This window comes from Echeneis naucrates, chromosome 17, assembly GCF_900963305.1.
Source record: "Echeneis naucrates chromosome 17, fEcheNa1.1, whole genome shotgun sequence".
In the NCBI taxonomy this organism is placed as follows: Eukaryota; Metazoa; Chordata; class Actinopteri; order Carangiformes; family Echeneidae; genus Echeneis; species Echeneis naucrates.
The window spans coordinates 8,549,956-8,562,246 of NC_042527.1; the positions used below are offsets into that span (position 1 = coordinate 8,549,956).

The 12,291-nt window shown below is 43.7% G+C and overlaps 1 protein-coding gene across 3 annotated transcripts in view; it reads right to left on the bottom strand.

The window, feature by feature from the left end:
• kcnn1a (potassium intermediate/small conductance calcium-activated channel, subfamily N, member 1a) overlaps nucleotides 1-12,291 on the bottom strand; it is a 53,024-nt gene that overhangs the window by 39,869 nt on the left and 864 nt on the right. The window contains exon 2 of one of the 3 annotated variants that reach the window (XM_029525528.1): nucleotides 9,188-9,221. The gene's annotated coding sequence lies outside the window, so the exon portion shown is untranslated. Of the gene's footprint in view, nucleotides 1-2,447; nucleotides 2,714-8,122; nucleotides 8,194-9,187; nucleotides 9,222-12,291 lie in introns of those variants that run through there. The other 2 variants (XM_029525529.1, XM_029525530.1) reach the window with 2 other exon arrangements.

Sequence of the window (12,291 nt, forward strand, 5' to 3'; positions counted from 1 at the left end):
CAACCTGCCTCCAGTCCAGTGGGCTAGCTATAGAGTTTCAGGCTGTGCTGTGGGATACTGTAATTGTATCCACTTTATCAAGCCGTTGTGTCACAAGTGTTTTGTTTAAGGGATTTCAAATGGAAGTCGGGGTTGGGGCTGTCTCATTAAGGCTGTGCCAATAAGATGTAACCACGATCCCGCAAATATCCGCAAACAGATAAGTATGTCTAGCTGTATCAAAAGACTTTTGCATGGTTGGATCTGAGCAAATGGAAAAGGTTTGATACTTAGGCAGAGTATGTCATGGGAGCACTTCTAAGATTTTTTTCCCTCAGATTTACTGTTTCATGACTGAAATGGGATAATATCATACTTGTGTAATAAATAGCTGTGTACAGTCCCACTACAAACTACTACTTTGGTTTACAGTGGAACAACTGTACTTACCACACACCCACATAACATGTGTTACAGTGCTATCTTTTGGTAATCTATCAGGAAACTAAGTGTCAGTTTTTCAGTTTCGTATTTCTGATAGTCATGCCGTGGATTTCTGTATGACGACCGCCTCACAAATACACCTTGTAATGTTCATATTTTATATTACAACCCATTTTCATATTAATGGAAACTTAATGACAGCAACAACAAAAGCAAAACAAAAGCAAAAAAAAAAAAAGTTTACTTTCCCCTCAATCATTCAGTCAGGCTGTTTTGTTCTGCTGATGCTCCAAAATCGAGCCAAGTTCAGAACAGTCATGTCAAGGTGGCTAGATGTACCACCCCTTACTACGGGTGCCAGCTCAGCCCCTGAAAACAGCACCAGCATTTTAAAGAGAAGTCTGGTGCTTTTATTTAAATGCTGCACCCTCATCAGTGCCTGCTGTTCTTTCCTCTCTCCTTCCCTGTGATAGAAAAACTTCACCTTGAGTAAATGCCAGGACAGGGAAAACAAAAAGAACGTTGGGCACTAAACAAGGGATCAGGTAATCAGGTAAAGCTTTAAGGAAAAAAAAAAAACAAACAACAAAACAAAACAATGTCTCAAACAATGTGAACGCCTGTATGATCAAAAATTAGCAGTGAAGGGGCTAACTCCTGACGGGAGATGATTTATCCCATCCTTTTGTCAGCCGACAAAAATGATTTGCAACAACTCACTTTTTTTATATCTTTAACCGGTTTGCCTTTCCTCTGAGCAGAAAGAAAAACCGTTTAACTCACTCATTTATCAACTCGATATTGAGCAAATATACAAATGATGATGAAAACTACTTTCCAAGATCAGTAACATTAACACCGCCAGTAAATCCACATCTTTAAATAATCAGAAAATAGATTTTACATCAGTTGGATGAAACTTATTTAAATGTTCCCTCAGAACAACCTTTTCTTCTTTGTGTCTCTTTCCTTTTTCCTTTCAAACATACATACACTTTCCCCTTGTAACCAGTTTTAAATAAACCTATGCTTTCGTTTTCTGCAGAAATATTTTATCTTGTTTAACAACCTTTGCTCCACAGCAGATCCCCAGCATGCTCCCATGTATGCAGTCATTTTCTCTGTCTGCCCAGTCAGCTCACTTATCCTATGGATTATCTTGTTCTAGCATGTTGGATGAGACGTAAAGAGCCCTTTATAGTTTATATCGTTTTTTCATTATTGCTGCAAACTGTCATTGTGCCAATGCTGTTGTTGGAATTATTAAAAAAAACGTTTACAGGAGTGTTGGACAGTTGTGCAGATCATACAGCACATGCTACTGTAGAAAGTGAGTTTGGGAGAGTGTTAAACAGCAGGCAGCAGCTGCTCTCCCCGACAACTACAGGCCTAATGATATAAAGCTATAACCATTATGTCAGAAACGGTGTCTGAAAACCAAACTATTAAAATTCCCCCGCTCCGACCAGCCTCTGTTCTGTGGAGACAACAGGCGCTTTGTTTCTGATTCAGCGGCCGCGGAGCGTCATTTGAATATTTTCAGTGAGCGACCCAAAACAACGCCGCAACACGGAACAGGTGTGTGTTCGAGCGCGCATTTGTGTGTGTGTGTGTGTGTGTGTGTGTGTGTGTGTGTGTGTGTGTGTGCGCCGCCGCGATGGCGTTTTTCGTGCGTGCACTCGCCTGCTCGTGTGACCAAATGAAAGCAGCAGGTTACATGGGAAATATTCCGGAGTGAGATGCCCGGCAGGTGCATAGGGGGCTTTTTTTTTTTTAAGGGGGAAAGCTGCCTAACATTGAATGACGACTCCAACACCCCACCTTCACATAGGCTACACACAAAGACATGCCGAGCGCGCACACAGCGCGCACACAGACAAATGTGTTTTATCCAAATCATATGACAGGCGTGGTCATTGAATAAAAAAAAGACAACCTTTAGACCACTTTGTTTTTGTGATCGGAGGGCAAATTAGCTGCGATGTCGCATGAGAAAATGGGAAGGGGAAAAAAATCCAGGCTACCTTATGGAGGTCGATGCGTATCCTCTCCTCTCCTTTATGCGGACTCTCCGGCCACAGGTGATAGCTGGAGCCGTAGTTGGGGCTGTCTTTGCTGCTATTGCTGCCGGTCGCAGATGAGTTCCCCGCGGACGCCTGCTGCGTTGCCGGGGGGGTTTCGCGGGAGTCGCGGGTTAGTAGCTGCACCTGGTCGCCCTGCGCGGCGGTCCTCCCAGACTTATTGCGGTCTTGTTCACAGTGCTGCGGACGCTGGGGACAGAGCCCCAGTGCGCCTTGCTGCTGCTGCCGCTGCTGCTGCTGCTGCTGCTGCTCTGGCTGTTGCAGCAGAGTAGCCTGGCGAGTCCTACATAGCTCTCCTGAGCCGCTGGCGCAGTAGTTGATAGGCAAGCTGCTCCCCACCAGGAGCTGTTGCTGCGCTCGTAATTGTGGGATCTGCTGTTTCTGCTGCTGCTGCAGGTCCTGAGTCTGAGACTCAAATGCTCTCCTGTTAGCTTCGGTTGACTCACATACATTTAAAGAGCGCCCTTTCTGCGAGTTTGCACGGATTCCTTCAGGGGAGGGGTTCCTCTGTTGGAGTCTTAAATGACTGTGCTGTTCATGCTGTTGATGCTGTTGATGCTGTTGCTGCAACAACTGCCTGTGGTCTCGGTGTCCTCCTGTTCCTCCTCCTCCCCTGCAGCGGTCCACGATGCTCGCCTGTTGGTGATTATTGGCACTCCTTCGGAGTCGATCCCCCCTCTTAGTTTCCCGGGAAAACAGCAGCGAGGAGGAGGACGACGTCGGTGGCGGCGGTAGTATAGGCGGCGGAAAAGGTGGGGAGGGCTGCGGTGGGAGAGAATCGACTGGATGGTGCTGATTTGGAGGAAGGCTCGCCTCCTGCTCGGAAAAGCTGCAGTGGCAGCTCGGAAAAACAGGCTGCTTCTGTGACTGCGGCGGCAGCGGCTGCTGCTGCTGGTGCTGGGAGCCGGCCGGGGCCCAGGGATCCCGCTGCAGGTGCGCCGGCTGCCCGGTGCCGGGTTCACAGCCCCGGAGTGAAGGTCGCTGGGCGGTGTCGTAGCTCGCCAGAGGTAGAGGGTCGCCGCTGTGGACGGGTCTCCGGGCGGGCTGGCTCAGACAGGGGAGCTCCTGGAGGCTCTGGCGGTGAGCGGCGGCGGTGGTCGAAGTGCGGTCTCGGTGGTGAGAAGAGGGCGGGGGCGGCAGGCTGAAGACGGGAGCGTCCGGGTCTCGGCTCTGGGCGCTGCTTCCTGGCTGTCCGTCGGGGATTTGGTGCTGATGGACAGCTCCCGCGTACCGATGCCGCATCCCCTTGATCGCCTCGTCTCGCTGTGGTTGCTCCTTTGCCGTGCAGAGCTCCGACACCCGTTCATTGCGATCAGTCCCAGCTGAATAGGACCGACTTGTATCATTGGTAGGTTTGACCAGGACCTGCCTTAAAACGTCACTGTACAGCCAAAACACCGCCTTCGACTGAATATCGGTCCATTGCCTGCTATGCACACAGGTTGCAGTGGATCGATCATTCCTTCAGGGTGTTAGGATATTACAAGAATGGGACTGTGGAGATGCATAAATGTATTTAAATCCGGCTCACATGGTCGATCACCTTGATCCACTGTGGAGCCGATAAATCGACTTTGTCAATGTTGCCATAACCGCCCTGCATAATCAGAAATCACTTTTACTGCTACGTCACCTCAACAGATCCACAGGCCTGTCAAACATTGTATTTAGCTGAGATACAGCTCGGTACCACTGTGGATCATTATGATCAACTCTGACTGATTTCCTTCCCTCCAAGTTAGATGTCCCCAAAGTGCCGGCATTTAAAAAACACGACAAGAAAAGGAGGCAAACCGTATCTATTTCCAAAACACATTTCCACTTGTTGCCCAACAGAGAACCATAAAGTGAACGGGGCTGTTAGGATTACCTCATGCCATACACACCGTGCCTTGTAGTGTGCTGTTTAATTATTTAGCAGAATATGCCTGGTTTTGTATTACCAGGCAGAAATATTAAGAACGGGTGCTGCATGCAGAGGCTGCAGTCGGCTGGCAGTGTGTATGTGTGAGCTGCTGCTCGCTGTAATAACATGGTAAAGGCTTTACTGCCACCGCAGTCATTCAGAAAAGCGGTTAGGTGGAGACAGAGGCGAAGCGCAGAGCGGTCTGAGCTGCAGGAGTCAGGGGCCGCATCGATCTTCTGTTGGCGTGTTAGATCCATAGTCCATCGGACGTCGATCTGCGAAATTGGGATCATTCATTTATTAACAGAGGACCCATACTGACAAAATACTACTTTTTAAATGTCGTTAGTAGCCTAAAATAATACTCACTAATAAAACTACACAAACCACCTCGCACCAGTACTGACCAGGCAGAAAGAACACAAAGTAGGATTTCCTCTCTTTCTTTCATCAGACAGTGTTTCTTGTACTGGAACTTCATTGAGTTAATCGAGATCTCTGAGCTCACATTTTGGTAAAAATTTGGGATTTAAGGGAAACACCAGGAAGGTAGATAGCTATGGAAGAGTATAACTAGGTAAGAAACCGCAGCATTACATTTAAATAATATCAAACCAACTTAAGTATTGTGGGGTTTTAAAGACTTAATTTTTTTTTCTTAAATATGGCATAGATTAAACTGAATAACTAAGTACCTTTCAATTAAGCTTAGGATCTCCAGGGTCTTGCTGTATTAGTATGAGAAATATAGCAGCTTGATAGATAAGCAGTCGCTTCAGATGTTTTGGTCCCGTTCCAGTGATCTATCCAGAAATCCATCAAATCATATTTAAAGTCAAACAGAAAATATTGTCTTGTTTTGTGTGCATTTTACTTGTTGATATATCCTCACTCCATAAGAGGCTGAGCAAATTATTTTTTAAGGAATAAACAACGTAAAACTCATAACTTTCTGGCAAAAGAGAGAGACAGAAGCTGAGGACGAGCCAAAGAAGCGGGAGGGGATGGAAATGGGGAGGAGGCCAACTTTTACATCATACATTCATCACACACAGCCATTCTTAATAAGTAATAATCCTTCCCTTAAAGCTGACTCAGCCATTTGCGAGTTTTGATGAGTCTAAAGACTGCAGCAGTGGCACACTTTGCCTAACCACTAGAAGAGAGCTGAGGTAAACTCTGTTTTATAGCTACATGAAGTTGTGCAGGAATCTGGAGTGGGGCTTTGCTCAGGGCTTCATCGGAAACCTGATCATTTTCATTAAGTAATTGGTCGCTGAGACCTGTGTGAGTTCTTTGAGGAGATGGAGTTTCATTTGCCTGTTTGGGAAGCAATGTTACAGCTTCCCCATAAATAATTAAATTCAACTTTACAACCCCTGGATACACACAAACACTAAGTCACCAACCAGACATACATGCCAGTTATTCTGTATCTGTACACCCCCAACCCCTCTTCAGCCCACACACTCACACACACACACACACACACACACGACCATAACATCAGTAACGGCATTATTTCATCACTACGCAAAAAAAATCCTCTCTCTAGCAAGAACTGAATTTCGTGCCTTCTAAATGCATGCAGCAGTCAAACCTAGCTTACGCCAATTATGACGAAAAGCATGTTGTCTGTCTCTATCCATTTTAGCCACCAAAAACAGAAGCAGCAGAAGATCTGTGGCACTAAAACGGTAGAGGAAAAATGGAGGAGGCCAATGGCTGCAGCATGTAACACAGACAGTAGATAAGGAGCCTGTAATTACAGAGAAAGAGAAAACCAACCAGGGAGAAGCAGAGGGATGTGTAAGTAGTCATGTGTATACGTGAGAGAGAGCGAGAAACTGATAGTCTGCACAGTTGTGTCGGTGTGCGTGTGTGCACGTGTGAGCAACACAGGACAGAGAGGGTTAGATATCTAAAAAGAGCAGGTGCAGCAACACAGAATGGATCAAAAGAGTTGAATTTAAAAGAAGAAGAAGACAGAAAACGTGTTGTAGTGTGAAGTAAAACAAAAATAATTACACAGGTAAAGAGATTAGCCTATTATCTTACCACTGAAAGATAAGTCAAATATCCTTCTCTAATCACTATTCCTACATACAGTGGTATATCGTTGTGTGGTTTTTTTAACATCATCTATCTGATGTGTCTATAATTTTATTTATTACTAACCTGAACAGTATGATTGCATGATTAAATCAAATGATGTGACGGAGAGACAATAATTTTTCTGCTCTTCTGTCTTGAAATACCAGGTAGGATGTGATTATGACATATGACATAGCTGTGCTCAACTAATAACTATCAGCAGCTCATATCTGTTACTCTGCATGCAGAAGCACATGTAGACAGAGCAAACCAAGTAAGAACAAAAAGAAGTATGCAAGGTTTTCAAAACCCCAAGTGCGATCTGCTGCAAAGTGACCCTCTGCATTGTTTTTCCTTGCCTTGTTATGTGATAGCCATGGAGTGGAAGGCTACCATCTTGAATTAGTTTGTCAATTCACTGCATGTCATGGCTATGACTGTCATCTCCCTCAGCTATGACTAACTGGAGAGATGCCTCAAGGATAGAGTGAGTTTGAGGCTCTAGAAGCAACATCGGACCTTGATACAGTGGTGTTAAGCCAGTGAATAATTTGACACATATTCTGCTGGACTGCGTAACCACTGATATACTCTACACATGATAAACAACCTGCGATGTCATAGATAAGAGACGAGTCGTGACTCAACCCGAGCTGCGGCATTGTGGCAAGCTCAGTGCAGCCGGTGTGAGATGATACCAAGGGAAAGCTTGAGACAGTGTGTCTGAGAGATACAGACTGCCAGCCACGGCTGTGACAGGGCCCTGCGGCCAATGGTGGAATTTATCTCTGACAGCTCAGATCATTAGTTAGATTTGCTCCAGCTTCTCAAATGACTAAGCAGCTTTGCCATCATTCAGGAAGAGGCAGGTACATGAGAAGTCATTGTTAAATGTCAGCTAATATGTTAGCATCCCAAAGTCCCACAAATGAGCAGAAAAGACCTGTGCACGACTGTGATGAAATGTTTTCTGTTTCCGCCACAACCAAAGCCAAGGTGCAAGGGATGATAAAGTGGCCCGTGTAGACAGCAGCTGTAATGTACAAGCACGCCAGGCAACGTCCAAGATGAGATGTGATGAGATTCCATTGAAAGAATAAGAGGAGATTCGAGAAGCATCCTGGGTAATCCTGACACACAGGAGCTTGGAGGGGCAGAGGAGGTGAGTGTTCTCATCCATCTCAGAGGATGAACAAGAGGGCAATTAGTCACCTTAGTCCACATAAAACGCCCCCTGCCCCACACACACACATACACACACACAACACAACCACCTCGATAGGGTTTAGATCTTTAGTCCCTTAGTGGCCAGGCTATCAAATGACACCTATGATAATTTATCATAATATTGCATTTTCTCTCAGATCGAGATAGTTAATGACAATACAAAGAAAATCTTACTTTTCCAAGAAGGGCAAAAATATTCAGTAAGAATACAACATTAATTCAGAAGAATAATATTTGCAAAATCTTCTCATTAAAACAACAAAAAAGATTCCCAATAGCTTTAAAGCTTATTCAAAGATTTGCTTTTTATTTGACGAGGCACTGTTTTAATTTAACTTGAAATAAGACATCATCTTACTAGCTTTCACCATTTATACGTCATGTTTCCTACCTTGAATTAAGGAGTAGCAGTGTTACTGTATAATGAGTCTCTGGTCTTTGTTTGCTGCTGGTTGGACATCATGTCTTCTTCCCCTCTGATGACAAACACCTGCCTTGTTTTCTAATATCGCCTTGGCCAGAGCACCGGACCATCAACCTTAACCTCACAGAGCACAACGATGTCACTACTTTACATGGAGTGGTTGATGATGCAGAGATCTGAAATGAGCAAAGAGATAGAGAACAAAAATCTGTGCCGAGTCCATTTATAATGCAGTATGCTGTGTGTGTGTGTGTGTGTGTGTGTGTATAAAACAACCAGAATGCCTGTGTGCCCCAGCATATACACAGTTATTATATGCTTATATGTGTGCCAAAACATGTGCCGCAGAGTGCGTTTTGTGCACCACTGTGTACACGTGAACACATACCTGCATGGGCGGATGGGACTGGCGTTTGACAAGAGAGGCTCAGCTCGCCCAGTTGTAAAATATGGTGATGAGAGAGATAAAGAGAGGAGAAAGCTCATTACTAATGCAAAGGTTCAAAGACTCAGTGCCTGTCTCATCATCAGAGCTGCAACCAACACAAAGGAGATGACCAACTGACCCCCTATATTCACCACCAGCAGGAGGAGATGGACTGAATGCTGGTCTATAAAAAGCATGTCTTATGAAACACCCTTTAGAAGTTTCAAGACTTTAATGTATTTCCATGTTAAATTGACAAGGACAGACGTGCAAATACTGTACATATTATCAGACTATTCGGATCTGCTGAATATCCCTTTATCTTAAAATAAACACCAGAAACATAAGAATGGCCAATTTTTGCTTCCTCCAGGTGTAGATAAGAACATTCAAGCCTAAAACAAAGTCATACACTGCTGCTGTTAGCTGTGAAAATGCAAATGAAGTGACCTATGAGGGTTATTAGCTACAGATTTTAGAGCCTGCAATTGCAATTTCATCAAGCAATCTTTTCATGGCGGTCTTCTTTAACCAAAACTGAATGAAAGGAGAATTGAACTGAAAAGGGAGTCAACAATGGAAGGAAAGGAAAGGAAAGGACATACCTTTTATCAGATGGAGCTTGAACGGGCTCTCTGCCTGTGGAAGACACATCAACAGTGATTATAAATGACAGAAGAATCAATATTCTCCTGCTAAGAATAAGGGCTCTCCCAGTCATTGCAGTCTCCTGTCGCTTGTAGCGTGGAATAACAGGGAACACATTTCTACCAACACCTGTTCAGCTTATTGTCACAGCTCCTGGCTGCCTCCTCCGCTTTTTCTGCTCCTCTTTGGATTTTCCTCCACCTGTTTATGTGCTGATAAAACCCACTCTTTCATATATATATATATATATATATATATATATAGTCTTTTTTTATTTTAGTTAAATTTCATTGCATTTTCTTTTTCCTTTTTTTTTTTTTTTTTTTGCTCGCTGTCCGCATTGAAATCTCATTTCCACCTCTGTGTCATGAAATTAATTATAGGAGGGGCGTTAAATGTGATTTACAGGCAATCGATACAATTTGGACGTTTATCAATTCAGGACGATAAAATAAAATCTGACACGGTGCGGGTCCCCCAGCAAAAAAAAAAAAAAAAAAAAGCTGATGGGAGCTGTGACAAATCAAGAAAAGCACTAGAGGGAGGTTTTATGACCTTGTGTGCGCCCTCCCCTCCCGCCGCTCCCCCTCCTTCCCCTCATCCCCCTCCCCGCTCCTCTGAATTGATGCGGGGATTCCTGCTGCTATTTTTAGCCTTCTGGTTGTCGAGAGCTGTGAGTGGGTGGAGGAGAGAAAGAGGAGAGAAAGAGGAGAGAAAGAGGAGGAGGAGTGGCAGGGGGGCTTGAAAAGGAGGGAGAGATGGAGGAGAGGGGAGTAAGACAGGAGAGGAAAAAGGTGGTGGTGGTTGGGGGGGGGGGTTCCCATGCGGACTTCAACTGCTGCAGCATCAACACAAAGCCCCCCCGCTGTGAGGGCTTTGAATCGTGACCGGACAGACGGGAAAACAGAAAAGGGAGCGCCGTGTCATTCTCTCCTCCAGGACGGTACTGCTGTCTTTGATTTAGCATGATTTTTTTTTCTTTACACCAATCTTACAGCACACAGCTCTTTCAATAAGATGGTGGAGGGAAACAATCATGCAGAATTATAGAGTATAATTATACTGTGGAATATGGAAGGATGCTGATCAAAGAGAGTGTTCAGCAAAAAACTACAGTAATAAACCTGTAATGGCATTTAGATTTATCATCCACTGCATTTTCACAGCTGTTACTGATGCAGGCCCAAAATACATCACAGCCCATCTATTTGTCATACAAAGGATTGCTTTTAGACGTTTAATATCCAAAAGAATTAAATTAAATTGAAATCACAATTAGGAAATGTAATGGCATGTTAATTTGTTAGAGGTGTGTGTTCCTAAGAAATGGATTTAAATCCATGGCTGTCTTTCCACATGTCTACAGTAATCATAATGCTTGTACTTGGCATTTTAAAATGTAAATTTATCAAAGTTTTGAGCCTTATTTTTCTAATCCTATTATAGCTTTACATGATATCCTTGGTTTGTAAGGAACTGCCAGTATTTTGTCATTAAAGGCAAACCAATCTACCGCAGACTGTTACAGCAGCCTGAGCACTGCCATGTCTTTACAATACAAAATTAAGTCATACGCTTAACAGCACAGACTGAAATCAGGATGTGGAGGGATGCTTGGCACATGGAGAGAGGTTTAATATTTATCACGAGCGGTCTATTTTTAGCTCATGCGTTCATGTTGGTGTCGAGGATTTCCAGGCACACAGAAAGCAGGTTTCCCCGTCACCTTTAGGTCACACAGTGGGGGGAGACCCAGGAATACTACACCCCAAGACATAGACATCAGAGAAGACTCCTCCAGCTGGCTGCATTACAGCCTGTTTGCTCCGGCACTTATTCAGATCCAGAAAATTTTTGAGAGAAGCACGAACAGAGAGAGATGACGCAGAGGCGACGCTGAATTCGGAGATGTAGGCGTCCACGTGATGAGAGAAACATGAAGGGAAAGTATGAAGCAAATCTTGAAGCTAATTTACATTTGAAGGTGCCAGACAAATAGCACCTGTAAACATATAGCAGTCAATGAAATAGGATATTACTGTGCCAAACTCCCATTGTGCAATAAATATTTTCAGCATTATTTCATAATAATAGCAATGCAATAAAAATGTTCAGTAAACACTTCATAGGGTTATTGCTTGTAGAAATATTATATTTAATGATTTTTAATGATTATGACCGTGCTAATTAAATGAATGAATGGTTTGATTGTTTTGTGTGCATCTATGCCAAGTTAGATACAATGAACAGGCCTACAAACTGTACGGTATCTGCTGTTTCATCACGGTTGCATCATTTCAAAAATTGCTTGAAATCCTAAATTGATGGCTTTGCATTTTAAACAGTTATGGTAGAGGTAACAGATCTTTTCTAGTGAGCTGATAACAGACAATGAGGCGTCAACCTTTCCTGGAAATAAATAGATAGTTTGTTGTATTTACACGAAAGAATTGCATTGAGCATCTTCCAGGAACAAGGATTAATCAAGTTCTCACCACAGAGAATTTAGGGCCACATTGGACTGAGAAACACAGCTGAAAGGACCTTGAAAACCTCTTAAATATGAGAGCGGAGAGAAGGGACAAAAGGAAAAGGGAATGCGTAAAATGAAAAGAAAAAAAAACAAGGTTGTCTGATTGAGTGGGAGATGGGGGAGGAGGAGACAGAGTGCATTAGAAATGATTGGCGGGGAGCGTGAAAGAGAGGGTTTAGTGGATGGGGGTAAATTCAGATGTTCAGGGTGATAATGCTTCCTTGTGTATTAATGAAAAAACAGATACTATCAGGCTGCTGGAACACGCTGAGCTTCGTTCCCTCTATTGCCTTTTCTATACTTGGAGTTAAGATACTTTCTCTGCTCTTGAAGGGGCCTCACTCACTCAACACAGCTGGCAGATTAGCTTTAGCTTGAGTTCTTCATTTGCTCTGCTCTAGGATTTCTCCTCACGTATTTATGGAAAAGTACTTTAAGAGGTAATTTTATGAGCCGTTATGATGATTAATTTTTGTTGCGTTTTAATGAGCCATTAAAATACATTTTCAAAACAAGAAGCATTCATTC